This window comes from Loxodonta africana, chromosome 22, assembly GCF_030014295.1.
Source record: "Loxodonta africana isolate mLoxAfr1 chromosome 22, mLoxAfr1.hap2, whole genome shotgun sequence".
Classification (NCBI taxonomy): domain Eukaryota; kingdom Metazoa; phylum Chordata; class Mammalia; order Proboscidea; family Elephantidae; genus Loxodonta; species Loxodonta africana.
Genome location: NC_087363.1, coordinates 40,543,858 through 40,559,697, shown reverse-complemented (window position 1 = coordinate 40,559,697; position 15,840 = coordinate 40,543,858). Strand labels below are relative to the sequence as shown.

At 45.5% G+C, this 15,840-nt stretch overlaps 1 protein-coding gene across 2 annotated transcripts in view; it reads left to right on the top strand.

The window, feature by feature from the left end:
- The window catches only part of ATG7 (autophagy related 7), a 299,990-nt gene that overhangs the window by 279,621 nt on the left and 4,529 nt on the right, over positions 1–15,840 (top strand). The window contains exon 19 of one of the 2 annotated variants that reach the window (XM_023547908.2): positions 1–15,840. This exon is cut by the window's left edge and continues 29,245 nt beyond it. The exons of the other annotated variant lie outside the window; for it this stretch is intronic. The gene's annotated coding sequence lies outside the window, so the exon portion shown is untranslated. 2 annotated transcript variants of the gene reach the window in all.

Here is a 15,840-nt window from a genome sequence, read left to right as displayed (position 1 = left end):
ATTACAGCTTAGAAAACCCCATGGAGCAGTCGTACTCCTCACCCTGCTATTTGTACCTGTGACCTCAAACACAGTTGGATGGAGATTAAAACTCAGATCCGTTTAATATTTTCAAAGGACCTGCTCAGGGCTAGGCAGGGGTTAGTGCTTCCAATCGTTATTTTGTTTAACCCTTGGCAACCTTCGTGAGATTGATGGTAGAATGGACATACCCATTTTGCAGAGGGGAAAACTGAGTCTCAGAGAGATTAAGTAACTTTGCTGAAGATCACAGAGCTAGTGAGTAGTAGAGCCCAAATCTGAACCTGGGACTGTCTTCACCAAGTCCAGGGCTGTTTCCTTTGTACCCAATGCCACTGAGCTGAGGGGGATCTGGCAGAGCAGTGGCCATGGGCGGAGAAGGGAGCAGAGGGAGGGAAGGGTGGAGAGAGGCCTGGCAGGTCCATGTGTGGGATTTCAGGTTCCCTTAGTGCCCATCTAAGGGAACCTGAAATCCCACACATGTATACACGGACTCCTGGATTGACTAATGTCTCATGGGTCATGGGAACCTGACCTAAGGTCTCTGGCATTCTTAGCTCGTGTTGTACAGAGTATGGGGGTTTTGTTAAGATTTGTGATGATTAAGGGCCCAGAAAATGGGCTCCGTGATGCTGCCCTTTCAACAGTGACCTGTCAGCTGCTTTGGGAAGGCCTTTCTGAGGCCAGCACTCACTCCATCACACAGTCGTCCTTCAAGGGATAGTTCTTTTGGCAAGACGTCCACTCGGACCCCAAGATGCACCTATTTGCCAGAAGCCATGGTGGAGAAGAGAACACTGGGCATGAAACCAGGGTTTGAATCTCGGCTTTGCCATTCAACAGCTGTATGACCCTGGCCAGGTCATCTCCCTTCTCTGAGCCTTAAGTTCTTTATCTGTGAAATAGCACCTATATATCTCTATGGTAGAGATCGTTGTTGCTGCTGGTTGCCATCAGTTCAGCCCCGACTCACGGCGACCTTGTGTATGACAGAACGACGTGTTGCCCGGTTCTGCGCCGTCTTCATTTTCATTGGCATGTTTGAGTCCATTGCTGCAGCTGTGTGTCAGCCCATCTCCTCAAGGCTCTCCCTCATCTTTGTTGGCCCTCCGTAGGGTCACTATGAGTTGGAATCAATGGCAGTGGGTTTGGTTTGGGTTTTTTGTCTCTACTTTACCAAACTTCATGTCCTTTTCTAGTGATTGATCTCTCCTAATGACGTGTCCAACACAAGCAAATAAAAGTCTCACCATGCTTATTTCTAAGGAACATTTTGCTTATGTTTCTTCTAAGACCAATTTGTTCGTTCTTTTGACAGTTCACAGTATATTCAATATTCTTTGCCAACACCACAGTTTGAATGCATCAGTTCTTCTTCTGACTCCCTTTTTCATTTTCCAACTCTTCATGCATATGAGGTGATTAAAAAGAGTAGGGATTAAAGAGTCATATTTGAATGACAACTTCTGACATGAAATAGGCACTTAATGATTCTTGGAGTGAGTGAAGGAATGCCATCTAAGATGTCCTCTTCCTGGAAGACAGTAGAGCTTCATGTTCTGCTCAGCATGAAAAGCTTTAATTAGGCTATTATATGAGGTCGATTACCCACAACTTCCGAGAGCTTACCAAAAACATTAATGATATGAACGGGGATTTTGTTTTTCAGGCTGTAAAGTTGTGTTCTGGATAATTATAAACAGATAACAGCGCATACTTATACAGAGTTGACCTTCTGTTGGGCACTGTTCTGAGCACCTTTTATTCATTAACTCGTTTAATTGTCACAACAGCCTTATGAGGGAGATACCATTTTTGTCTTCATTTTTCAGATGAGAAAAGAGATACAGAAAGTAAGTTTCCCCTGGGGACACAGCTAGGAGGTGGCAGAGCTGGGATACAGCACTGGGAGTCTGGCTTCAGAGACTCAGCTCATAGCTCCTAGGCTAAACCAATGGTGTTGATTGGTGACCAAAGGGGGCATCATATCCAGGGTAAGAGAATGCGTCCCATTTAGTGAGGAAGCGAGGAAACGCTAGATTGTAGCAATTCTGTTCTGCTTAAAACAGTTGGGAAATAAGACTTCTAGATAAAATGGTTAGGAAACTGTTCCCGTACTTAAAAGGCAGAATGGGCCCCACGTCAGTATTGACCACCCTCTGCCTTCTTGGAAAAGGACACAGTATTCCTCTTGTTAAATTTTTTGGCAGTTATTATAAATATATATTTATATTCTGTGAACCTCCTTTTTAAAGTTGCTTTTTTTTTTTTGCTAAATTATCAAAATTATTGAGGTGTAAGGTCACTGGGTGGCACTGATGGTTTGCTCTCAGCCATTAACCTAAAGATTGGTGGTTCAAACCCACACAGCAGAGCTGCAGAAGAAAGTCTTGGCAGTCTGCTTCTATAAAGGTAACAGCCAAGAAAACCGTATAGAACTCAGTTCTGCTGTGTAGCAATGTGGTTACCAAGAGTCAGAATCGATTCAACAGCAATTTTTTTTAATTGAGGTGTAATTTACCTACAATAAAATCCATTCATTTTAAGTGTACATTTCTGAGTTTTGACAAACTGACACACTTGTGTAACTACCACCATAATCAAAATATAGAAGATTTCCATTATCCCAAATGGTATGGGTTGCCTTGTGGCCCTTTCTAGTCAATTCCTCCACTGCCTAGCCCCAGGCAAACAAAAATCTGCTTTCTGCCACTATGGATTAGATGTATCTTTTCTAGAGTTTCATATAAATGGAATCATATAATATGCACTCTTCTGTCTGGCTTCTTTTGCTCAGTATAATACTTTTGAGATTCATCCATATTGTTGCATGTATGGGTAGTTCTTCAGGTAGTATCCCATTGTATGACTATATCATAATTTGTTTGTTCACTATCTATTGATGAACATTTGTGTTGTTTCCTGTTTGGGGCTATTATGAATAAATATCCAATGAACGTGTAAGGACATACTGTTTTTATTTCTCTTGGGTGAATGACTAGAACTGGAGTTGACAGGTCATATGGTGTATGTTTAGCTTTTTAAGAAACGGTCAAACTGTTCTCCAAAGTGGTTGTACTATCTTGTATTCCCACCAACAGTGTATGAGAGTTCTGGTGCTGCATGTCTTAGCCACCTAGTGCTGCTGTAACAGAAATACCACAAGTGGATGGCTTTAACAGACAGAAGTTTATTCTCTCACAGTCTAGTAGGCTAGAAGTCCAAATTCAGGGTGTCAGCTCCAGGGGAGGGCTTTCTCTGTCGGCTCTGGAGGAAGGTCCTTGTCATCAAGGTTGGAACAGCAACTCTGCTCTCTCGGCTTTAGGCAGACCATTCTCCTAGTCCATCTGAGTGGTGACTCCGCCCTTAGAAACACCAGAGGCCATGGCCCCACCCTTTGAAACCCCAGAGGTTGTGGCCTTACCCTTTGAGACTGAGGCAGCTCAACTTCCTGTGTTCCTTGTCTCTTCAGCTTCTGCTTCCTGGTTCCTTGGCGTCTTGGCCCCTTGGGCCTCATGCCCGCATCTGCCATGCTGGGCCAAGTGTTCCAAAACTCTGTAGCTCCACCAGAAGTGCCTGGAGGCACCCCCCTCCACAAGGAAACTTCCTGCACAAAGGCACTCAGCTCTCTTACTCGGCTGTCTGGCGCCGGTCTCCTGGCTCTGTCTGCTGCTGCTGGTTCTCTGCTCCTTCTCACTCACCATCTGCGCCATCTCTGGTGTTAACATTTCTCCTCACTTCCTTCTGAGTCCTCTACCCATTCGCAGTTTCAAAACAGCTTCCACATTTTAGGTATCTGTTAGAACAGCAGCCCATTCTCTCGGGACCAAATTCTGTCTTAATCATCTAGTGCTGATGTAACAGAAATACCAAAACTGGATGGCTTTAACAAGCAGAAGTTTATTCTCTCACAGTCTAGTAGGCTAGAAGTCCAAATTCGGGACGTCAACTCCAGGGTCAGGCTTTTTCTGTCGGCTCTGGAGGAAGGTCTTGTCATTAATCTTCCACTCGACTAGGAGCTTCTCCGTGCAGAAACCCTGGGTCCAAAGGACACACCCTGCTCCCAGCGCAGCTTTCTTGGTGGTGCGAGGTCCCCCTGTCTCTCTGCTTGCTTCTCTCTTTTATATCTCAAAAAGATTGTCTCAAGACACAATCCAGTCTTGTAGATTGTGTCCTGCCTCATTAACATAACTGCTGCCTCTCCCACCTCATTAACATCAAAGAGGTAGGATTTATAACACATAGGAAAATTATATCAATCACAAAATGGAGGACAGTCACATGATACTGGGAATCATGGCCTAGACAAATTGATACACATATTTTTGGGGGACACAATTCAATCCACCGCACATCCTCACCAACACTTGGAACTGTAAGCCTTTTTAGTTTTAGCCATTTGAGTGAGTATGTAGTGGTATCTCATTATAGTTTTAATTGCATTTCTCTGATGATAGTGGATGTTGAACATCTTTACATGTCCTTATTTTCTATATGTTTGTCGTCTTTTATGACATTTCATTCAAATCTTTTGCCTATGTCTTCATTAGATTATTATGTATCTTAATATTGAGTGATAAGCGTTCTTTATATTTTCTAGACATAAATCCTTTATCAGATATATGTAGTGCAAATATTTTCTCCATGTCTTTGGGTTGCTTTTTCATTTCCTTAATGTTGTATTTAAGAGAGAAAAAGGTTTTAATTTTGACAAAGTCCAGCTTAGTGATTTTTCTTTTATGGTTTGTGCTTTTGGTGGTGTCCTAAGAAATGTTTACCTATCCCAAAGTCTCAATGATTTTCTTCTTACGTTCTTTAGTAGAAGTTTTATACTTTTAGCTTTTATATATAAGCCCATGATCCATTTCAAGTTAATGTTTGTGTGTATGGTGTGAGGTAAGGGTCAGGGTTCATTTTTTTTTTCCTGTGGATATCTAATTATTTCAGCACCATTTGTTGAAGACTGTTCTTTCCCCATGGAATGGACCTGACACTGTTTACAGTCAGTTGATTCAAATACGTAGGAGTCTATTTCTGGACTCTGTTCTTTTCTGCCCTTGTCTCAGTACCACACTGTCTGGCTACTGTACCACCAGTTGCTGTCAAGTCAACTCCAACTCACGGTGACCCCATGTGTGTCAGAGTAGAACTGTGCTCCATAGGGTTTTCAATGGCTGATTTTTCAGAAGTAGATTTCCAGACCTTTCTTTTGAGGTGCCTCTCTGTGGACTCGAACAACCAACCTTTTGGCTAGCAGGCAAGCACATTAACCATTTGGCTCTATAGGTTTATAGAAAGCCAAGGGGCCTGCATCTGTCTACTTACTTGGTCTCTGATCATCAGGCCCAGTGGCAAGGCCCATGCAGGAGAGACGAAACATTTTTGCAAATGCCTTCCTGGATTGACTCATGTCCCTGTCCTGAGATTCCAGGTCACCTGCATTGGCTTGATTGAAAGTTTCAAAATGATCTCTTCTCACCAAACGAAGTCTGTGTGTGTTCATATTCAATGTTCACATCATCCAGAGCTCTGAGCATTCGAGACTTTCTCCCTTCTCTTCTCCCTCCCTCCAATGTTAACCCCAAAAGCCCTCTGAGGGAGAGATCAAAAATGCAAAGTGTCTGCCTTTTTAAAGAGGTACTTTTCAAAAAGTTTTCTAAGGGACTTTAAATAAGAGCTGCATAATGGAAACCATTTTGCAACCTCCAGCATGGCCATTTATCTCAATAACCATTTCATTTAAAATGTGGGCCAAACATATAAATCATATCTTGAAAGAAAGTATGTTGGTGCCACAAAAATTACCCTGTATTCTTTACCACCTAATTTAAAAAATGTGTTTTGAAGCTTGGAAGAAAGCAAACAAGCCTGGGGCCTGGCCGCCTTCTCCCACACGTCCCCTTCCTGCAGTGGGTCCCGAAATAAATTCCCGCTCCTCCCATGCGAAGGAGAGAAGTGGAAGCGCTGAATAGCACATCCTGTTAGTCACTCACTACTGCTGCTATTTTGAAACCTCACTCCTTTTAATGTCACTTGGTAATTAGGAGTTGAGAACCCAAAACCAGCCTGCTACTCACCAAAGTTTGGGCTTGTCTCAACCTCCATCTGAGAATTCAGTCGTGCCCTTGTATTTAGGCAATAAATGCTCTCGAGTTAGAGCTCATGGATATTCGGGCTTATTTAACAACATTCTCAGGAGGAAGGGTGCTAAAAGTCACTGGGCCCTCAGGCCCATTTTCCAAACTAATAAGATGGGGGAGCGGAGACATTCAGCAGCCTGTCGGCTATGGGCTGGGAATTCCAGGGCCTTCCACGAGAAACTCTACTAAGAAATCATGGCTAAAATGGCAGCTTCTCCATCAGCAGATGAATGGGTGAGCAACATGCAGTATACCCATACAGTGGGATAGTACTCAGCCATAAAGAGAAATGCAGTCCTGCCACATGTCACAACACTGATGAACTTTGAAAACATCAGCTGAGTGAAACAAGTTGTCATGGATTGAATTATGTCCCCCCAAAAAAGTGTGTATCAGTTTGGCTGGGCCATGATTCCGGGTCTTATGTGATTTTCCTATATGCTGTAAATCCTGCCTCTACGATGTTAATGAGGGGGGATGGGTGACAGTTGTGTTAGTGAGGCAGGACTCAATCTACAAGATTGGATTGTGTCTTGAGGCAATCTCTTGAGATGTAAAAGAAAAGCGAGCAGAGAGATGGGGACGTCATTCCACCAAGAAAGCAGTGCTGGGAGCAGAGCACATCCTTCGGACCTGGGGTCCCTGCGTGGAGAAGCTCCTAGTCCAGGGGAAGAAGGCCTACAGAGAGAGAAAGCCTTCCACTGGAGCTGACGCCCTGACTTTGGACTTTTAGCCTACTTTACTCTGAGGAAATAAATTTCTCTTTGTTAAAGCCATCAACTTGTTGTATTTCTGTTATAGCAGCACTAGATGACTAAGACACAAGTCAAACACAAAAGAACAAATATTGTAGGACAAATATTGTAGGATCCCACTTATATGAAGTAGACAGACACAGAGAGGCCAGAGTTTATTGGGGGTTTCCAGGTGTGGCAGAGAGGGGGAGAGGGGAGGCATTGCTTGGGGGTGCTGAGCTTCTGTTAAGGTGGTAGAACAGTCTGCAGATGGGTCCTGGTGATGGTTGTACATCATGATGAACATAATCAACGTTGCTGAATTGTACACGTAAAAATTGTTGAATTGGCCAATGTTTGGTCGTATATATTTTTACCACAATTAAAAGCGGGGAGGGGAGTGTAGAATCTGCCCCCCTGGCAGGAGGGTTTTTATTTTGCTTCTCAGAATTTCATGGGAGGGGAAAACAGAAGAAACTCCAGGTATTGCATACTGTGGCCTGGGCTACGCTGTGCAGTCCTCATCTCAGCGTCCCCAGAGATGTCCGTTCTTTACCTGTGGCTGCTGCATAAAAGTGAGATGGGAGCGCTGTAACTCAAGAGAATAAAATTCATGCCCAAAACCCCACCACTCAGAGCTTGTGGTTCTGTCGTGCTTTCTAGTTCCAGCCTTTTTAAAAACTTTTTACCGTGTTTGTCTATGTAACAGGGGTCAGACTGAACATACAGCTTTATTTTCTTCATAGAACACATATCATTGTCTCATATCATTAAAACTTGTTTGAAAACGTGTTTAATGCCAGCATAGTACTCTGTCCTATGTGTGGGCCACACTCTCCCCCACCCAGCCCCATCCACACAGTCTGGGAAGGGCAGGGACTCCAGCGCCCTGGAGGGTGACAGGAGGGAGCAGAGGTCAGGCAGGTTGGAGCGGCTTTGTGGGGTGGGGGTCAGGACCAGCCCAGCAGTTTCTCTTTTCTAGCCAGAGGATGGCCTCTGCCCCACCGTGGGATGCACCTTCTCCCCCTGTCTCCCTGTGCCCCTGTCCCCTGGCCTTGGAGGCTCACTCAGCACTTGGTAGGGTGGCAGGAAACAAGCAGCTGTTCTCAGGTGGCCTGTCCCAGAACCTCCCTGCCTCCAAGGTGTCACAGATGGAGGGGTGCAGCCTCCAGCCTGTCCTCCATTTCCCCCTCTTTCTCCCAGCTTAGTAGCAGCCCTGCATTCTTCTCTCTCTGCTTCCCTTCTGTGCCACCTTTAGGATGATGCCTCCTCCAGGGCATCCTGCCCACACGTCTGTGTCTCGGGCAGCCTTGCTTTTGGTGCAGGAGCCGGAACTTTGGCACCACTGACATGGTCTCACAGTTTACTTCGTGCAGCCTGGGGTGTTGGCCTGTCTTTCTCCTTCTCTGGGTTTAGGTTCAGAGATGTGAGGCATGACCCCCGCCCCGCACCTCCCCAACATTGCCAGTGGGGGTGCTGAGAAGATTGGGGCCGCGATCCCCCAAAGGTGGCACGTGCACTCCTCCTGTGAGCACAGACCCCGACCAGCGCCTCCTCCCCAATCATCAGCTGTGTGGCCACAGTCGGAGGAGACATCCTTCTGACCCCACCACAGCGGAGGGCAGCCTGCCCTGCTGCTGCTGCTGCTGCTGCCGCCAACATAAAGCATTTCCCTTCTCCTTCCTCTCTCCTCACCTTTGGCTGCCCGGTGTTCTTTGTCTAAGTCATTCTTTGCCTCTTACTAGCTGCCTAGGCCAGGAGTATTTCTTTCTAGTAAAACTGTAGCCTGGTTCCTAAAACTTTTGGGGCAGTGGGTATGGTAGGCAGTGCACATGGTCCTGAATTGCACCTGGAGATTGGAATGCTTACTGGAAACTTCACCGGAAGATTCTAGAGCAGAAGTTGTCCCAAAAGTTCTAGCTGCCTCCTCTCCCCCCAGCCTTCAGAGGCCTGGTGTCTGGACCATGGCTAGGTTTGGGGCTGGGTCTTAATTCTTCTCCCAAACCTGGTGCTCTGCATCAGGCCAGACTAGACAGAGGTAGAAGGCAGTGCCTAGGGTACAGGGGTGCACAGGCAGGCATCTTTCAAAAGTGAGGTAACAAGTGTGGTTGTGTAAAAAAGGGTAAGTGCGGACCTTGAGCGTGGTGGAGGGGGCTCATTCAGTCTCTACTGAAGGAGGGTGTAGGTGTGGTACCTGGTTGAGAGGGGCTGCTGGTGACAGACAGACGAGTACCTGAGTGTCTCCCTGCAGCACATGAGGGAGCAGACGCGGGGCCAACTTGTGGCCTACTGTCTGCTGTCTCTCTGTGCTCTTGTTTGTTCCTTAAGGCCAGTCACCTGGCACAACAGGCCTAGACAGTTCACATCGGCCACCCTTAGGGCAGAGGGACTTCGAAGGATCTTGAATCCTTGGGTCCCGTAGCGCAGACATGAGCACAGGGGCGAGCGGCCAGCCTGCTCCTTCCTGGACTGACTGCAGCTCCAGGGCTTACAGGGTCCCTGCGCCCTGTCCTTTCTTACCAGTCTACTGCCTGCCTCGCCCCGTGGGCACTTCAGGGGTCGGCACAGAGGGGCAAGGAGGTGGCTCCTCCAGCCCCAGTTCTGAGAGAGTGGGCAGGTTTCTTTTTTCTTTAACTTTTTTTATTGTGATTAAAAAGGTGGTACGGTGGTTAAGCACTTGGCTGCTAAACAAAAAGTTGGCAGTTCGAACCCACCAGCCTCTCCACAGGAGAAAGATGTGGCTATGTGCTTCTGTAAAGATTTACAGCCTTCGAAACCCTATGGGAAGTTCTGCTCTGTCCTATAGAGTCACTATGAGGTGGAATCGACTCAACAGCAACGAGTTTGGTTTTTATTGTGGTTAAAAAACGTGTATACATCTATATAATAAAATTTGCCATTTTAACTATTTTTAAGGGTATAACTCAGTGGCTCATGGCATTCTTAAAATATATATAACAAATCATTTGCCATTTTAACCATTTTTAAGGGCACAATTCAGTGACATTAATTACATTCACCATTATGCAGCCATTGCCACTGTCTCTAAAACCCAGTCTTCCCCCCAAACAGAAACTCAGCCCCCCTTACGCAGTAACTCCCCATTCTACCCTCTCCCCCAGCCTCTGGTACCTCTAGTCTACATTTGTCTCTATAGAACAGGGTTATTTCTGAGCTGGCGCCTCTGGGTGGTACAGTTAACAGTCTCGGCTGCGAACTGAAAGGTGGGAGGTTTTAGTTCACCCAGAGTTGTCTCAGGAGAAAGGCCTGATGGTCTGCTTCCAGAAACTCAGCCACTGAAAACCCTCTGCAGCATAGTTCTGCCCCTGACGCATATGGGGTCGCCATGAGTCAGAGTCGAGTCTACGGCAGCTGGTTTTTTGGGTTTATTTCCAAGCTGGCTCAGGTCCCCACAGTGTGACAGGAGCCCCAGACAGGAACCTGGAAAATAGGTAGTCAGGACCAGGGCCTTCCCCAGTGCCACCTCCCTGTGGCTTCAAACAAGGAGCCAGCCCTGGAAAGTTATTTGGAGAGGCAGGAGGGGAGAGTCTTCTTCACCACAGGAGAGCGCACAAGAGCCCTAAGGGAGAGAGGAGCCCTAAGGGAGAGAGGAGCTCCCAAGCTGGGGGGTGGGAGGAGGCCAGGGTTGCTGAAATCAAGTGGTGAGAAGGGAGCGTGGTGGAAGGTAAGCTTGAAGAGGTCACCAGGCCAGGGCATCTGGCCTAGTGGTTCAGGGAGGAGTTTGTGTCCCCCTCTCCCTACGTGCCAGTGGAAACTTTGAAGGATATAAAACTGGGGCAGACCCAACGGGATTGTTTGTGGAGGAAACTAGTCTGGTGCTGTGTAGGTGGAATGGTGTTGTGGAGACCCAAGAAGAATGGCCAGGAGCCATGGATGCCCATGGGGTTCCTGTTTTCTGGGTGGCCACCAATGGCCTAAGAGGTGGCCCTGGAAACAGCCCTCCCACCCCGCCAAGATCCAGGCTGAGGCCCTGTTGGGTGTGAAGTAGGGTCTGCTCAGCCTCCCTGACCTGCAGCCTGAGCCTCCTGTTCCTCCTGCCTCTCTATTCTCCCTTTCTCCTGCCAGGCTGCCTCCTCCCCCCTTCCTGTCCATAAACCCGATCTAGGATGTCATCGACCAAGCACAGGACCATGGTCCCCCAGGCTGTGCTAAGGTTCCTGGGAGGATGCCTGCCTCACAGCTTCTCACCTTGAGCAGCCCCAACCGGTCTGGTTTTCCTGGGGGGATGCTTCTCTCTGGTTGGATGCCTCTGGAATATTTTTTGTGTGTGGTAAAAATATACATAACAAAATATTTGCTAATTTCACAATTTTTACATGTACAATTTGGGGTTTACAATTCAGTGGCATAATGATTAAGCGTTTGGCTGCTAACCTAAAGGTCGGAAGTTCGAACCCACCAGCCGCTCCTCGGGAGAAAGATGTGGCACTCTGCTTCCATAAAACCCTATAGGGCAGTTCTACTCTGTTCCTAGAGGGTCGCTATGAGTTGGAATCAACTCAACAGCAATGGGTTTGGGGTTTTTTTTAGTATGTTATCACTGTAATGCACAATGAGATTAATTTGCTTTCGTCTACGTTTAATTGCAGGATTTGGCTTTCAGTTTCTTTTTGGCAACAGCTTTATTGAGACATCAATTCATATACCATAAAATTCACCTATTTAAAGTATACAATTCAGTGATTTTTAATACAGTCATGTGTTGCTTAACATCCACGGTACGTTCTGTAAAATAAGACGTAATGCGATTTGGACCTTGTGTGAACACCGTATTATAAGCAAAGCTATATGGTTTCTCTTCCAAACTGATACTTCCCCTTTGCCTCTTGCTGCTTCTGTCACTAGCACGGGTTTTGCTGCATTTGGGAGTCATGATGCATTTCACAATAATGTTTCTGAAAGAAAAACAGAGAGATAACACTGCAACCCCCTAAAAATGCACAGTACATGAGATTGGATGTTGCTGCCTAACGAGAGTTGAAGCATACACTTATACGGTAAACTTTTTATTTGTGAGTAGGGAAAGTTCATGTAAAATAACGATAGAAAGTACAGTACATACCTAAGCCAGAAACATAGGCATTTATTATGACTATCAAGACATAGATGTCATACATGATATAAGTACTGTACCGTTATACTCCTGGCAGTGCGATGGCTTTGTATACAAGAGACAAGAGATGCATGTGTTGAATGCAGCAAGTTGTCGCATTCCCTACGTCCAGTTACATTGGTTAGTCCCGTTCTCCAATTGGGATTTCTGAGCTCTATTATAACCTTATGGGACCACAGACATATATGTGGTCAGATGTTGCCCAAATGGATATTATATGGCACATGACCGTATAGTCACAGAATTATACGACTGTCATCACAATCAATCTTAGAACATTTTCATCACCTCAAAAAGGAACCCTGTACCCTTTAGCTGTCACCCCCAGCCCTCCCATCTCCGCAGCCTTAAGTAACCACTAATCTACTTTCTGTCTCTGTGGATTTGCCTATTCCGAACATTTCATGTAAATGTTTTCGTACAATAGGTGACGTTTTATGTCTGGCTTCTTTGACTCAGCCTTATTTTTTCAAGGTTCATCCATGTTGTAGCATGTACCAGGACTTCATTTCTCTTTATGGCTGAATAATATTTCATCATATGGGTATACCACATTTTGTCCATCCATTCGTCTGTCGATGGACATTTGGGTTGTTTCCACTTTTTGGCTATTATGAATAATGCTACTGTGAACAATTGTGTACAAGTTTTTGTGTGAACGTATGTTTTCCTTACACCCTAAGAGCAGAATTCCTGGGTTATATGGTAACTCTGCTTAACAGTTTTAGGAGCAGCCAGACTGTTTTCCTAAGTGGTTGTACCATTTCACATTCCCACCAGCGGTATACGGAGGTTCTGATTTCTCCACATTCTCACAAAGGCTTATTATCGGACTTTTGGGCTCTAGCCATCCTACCAGGTAAGAGTGGTATCCCATCGTGGTTTTGATTTGCCTTTCCCTGATGAGCTGGGATCCACTGGATGGCAACGGGGATGGATGATGAATGACACTGAGCATCTTTTCATTTGCTTTTTGGTTCCTTTGGAGAAATGTCTAATCAGATCTTTGCCCATTTTTAAATCAGTTTAGTTTTCTTTTTATTATTGAGTTGTGTTCTTTATATATTCTGGATACAAGTACCTTATCAGATATATTATTTGCGAATATTTTCTCCCATTCTGTGGGTTATCTTTTCACTTTCTTCATAAAAAACCAAGAACACCTGTTGCCACTGAGTAGATTCCGTCTGATAGGACTCTATAGAACAGAGTAGAACTGACCCTAAGGTTCCCAAGGACTTCCTGGTGGATTTGAGCTGCCGACCTTGTGACAGCAGCCAAACTCTTAACCGCTTTGCCACCAGGGCTTTAAAGCACATAAGTTTTTTATTTTGATGAAGTCTAAATTTACCTATTTTTTTCTTTGGCTGCTTGTGCTTTTTGTGATTTTTTTTTTAATTTATTTAATTATTTAAATATGTAAAACATTTACTTGATTCTGGAATTAAAAGGTATCCTAAAAGCAGTCTCACCTCTATTCCCATATCATTTATTATAAAGTCTGTCTTTTGCTAATGATTTGAGATCAGATTCCCCGGACCTTTATCACTAAAATACTAAATTTCCGTATATACTTAGACTTTCTATTTCTGGGCTCCTTTTGTTCCATGGGAAACCCTGGTGGCGCAGTGGTTAAGAGCTACTACAGCTGCTAACCGAAAAAAGATCCACAGTTCGAATCCACCAGGCACTCCTTGGAAGCTCTATGAGAGCAGTTCTACTCTGTCCTGTAGGGTAGCTTTGAGCGGTTTTGTTCCATTAGGGCCATCTGTTTATTCTTATGCAACTGCAACCCTCTTTGAATTATGGAGGCTTTAGGATATGTCTGAACATACATAGTAGGCAACTCCCCTCATTGCTCTTTTTCAAAGGTTTTCTTAGGTCTTCTTGCTTATTTATTTTTTCTGTGTAAACTTTAGAACCAGCTTGTCTGGCTGCAGAAAAGATACTTGTTGATTTTTTAAAATTAAGACTGTGTTAAATTTATATGTTAACTTGGGGAAAGTTGACATCATGTGATGTGGAATCGTCCTATACAAAGGCCAGGCGTGTTTCCCAATTCATTGCTGTTGACTTTTATTTGTTTCCTAAGTCAACACTCTTGCAGCCTATTATAACTTTTTTTTTTAAATATAGATTTTGTACATTTCATGTTAGATTTACTCCCTGGTAATTTCTCTGTTCTGCCACTCTTGTAAATGTGTTCTTCTCTTTCATTATGTTTTCTAACTGGATGTTGTTTGTATATAGGAATGCTGTCATTTTTTGTTGTTTTTAATTTTATGTCTTGCCATCTTACTGAATATGCTTACCGTTTGCATTTGTTTTATTTTCTTGGGTTTTCTAGGTGTACTTTCATATCATCTGCAAAAGGAGGTCATTTTATCTCTTCCTTTGAGTATGAGTGTTCTTAAAGATTTACATTACATATAGGCAAATAGCTTCTTTTAAAAAATATGGTACCAATTTATACCTCTCCTGGCAGCATTTCACCATACCCTTGCCAGCACCGAGTATTAACATTTTTAAAAATCTTTGCCAATATACTCTTCCTTCACTGAGAGGACATTTGCTGCACACCTCTCTCTGCCAAGTGTCGTCCCAACAGAGCCCATCCTGCCCTTGTCCATATTCCAGTCGGAGGCCAGGCTTAGCTTCTTCAGGTTTAAGATGAAGACTGCAGCTGCCTTCTGGGCCCAGCGGGCAGGAACAGGACAGGCTGCCCCAGTGGATAAAGCCGTCTCTGACCCAGGGGACCCATTCTGGAAAATCACTGAGCTGTTATGTAAACTCCATTCCCCCCGCACCCCCCTTCTGTAGCATCATAATAAGCCCTTCCAGTTATTATGGGCTGTCCTGCTTGACCCCTGCACAGCCCAGATGGTGCCAGCATCGTCAGCATCCTCACTTTTCAGCAGCTGAAGTGACTGACTGAAGCTCCCAAGGAACAAGGGGTGCTCAGGGCTGAGACACTGCTTCCCCCAGCTCTTTTACAAGTGGATAAAATGGGTCGAGGCTTCTGGGGGTTCCTATTTCCCATAAAGCCCACAATGGGCCCAGCATCCCAAAGGCCCGTCTGTGGACAGCCCTGTTTTCACAGGCCTGCCCTGCCTGACTGGGGGCCCCTGGAGGTCCTAGAGGCCCCAGCCTACAGGCTCAGCCCCATTCTCCTCCATCCTGGCCTGGCAGGCCTGTTCTTCAGTCCCCCAACCATGGCACCTCCTCCTGCTCATAGGCCTTTCCCACCACAGCACTCTTGCTCTGAGCTGTACTAGCCGTGTGGTCTTGGTCAGCTCGCCTTACCTTCAGGAGTGTTTTTGTCCCTGCCTCGCAGGTTGTGGTGTGGGGTGAGTGGGGGTCCTTGTGCTGGGTCTGCAGGGTGCAGGGCACAGGGGAGGGGCTCCATAAATGTATGGGTAATTGAATGAGAGCTGGGGGAAAAGGGGGGGAATTCCACCACAAACCCACTAGCTGGTCAGTTCCATGACAGACTGTCAGAACTGGAAGACCATCTGCCCCAAACAAAAAACCAAGCCCACTGTCGTCCAGTCAACTCCGACTCATGGCGACCCTATTTGTTACAGAGTAGAAGTGCTCCGTAAGGTTTTCTCGGCTGTAACCTTTACAGAAGCAGACTGTCAGGCCTGTCTTCTGCGACACCATTGGGTGGGTTCATACTGCTAACCTTTGGCTTAGTAGCCAATTGCAAATGGATTGCAAGTATTTGTGCCAAACAGGGACCTATCCATCAGACCTAATGCAGTTTTTGTTGGAAATTCAGCCAACTCCCCCTCCTGGAGCTAGGTAGGGG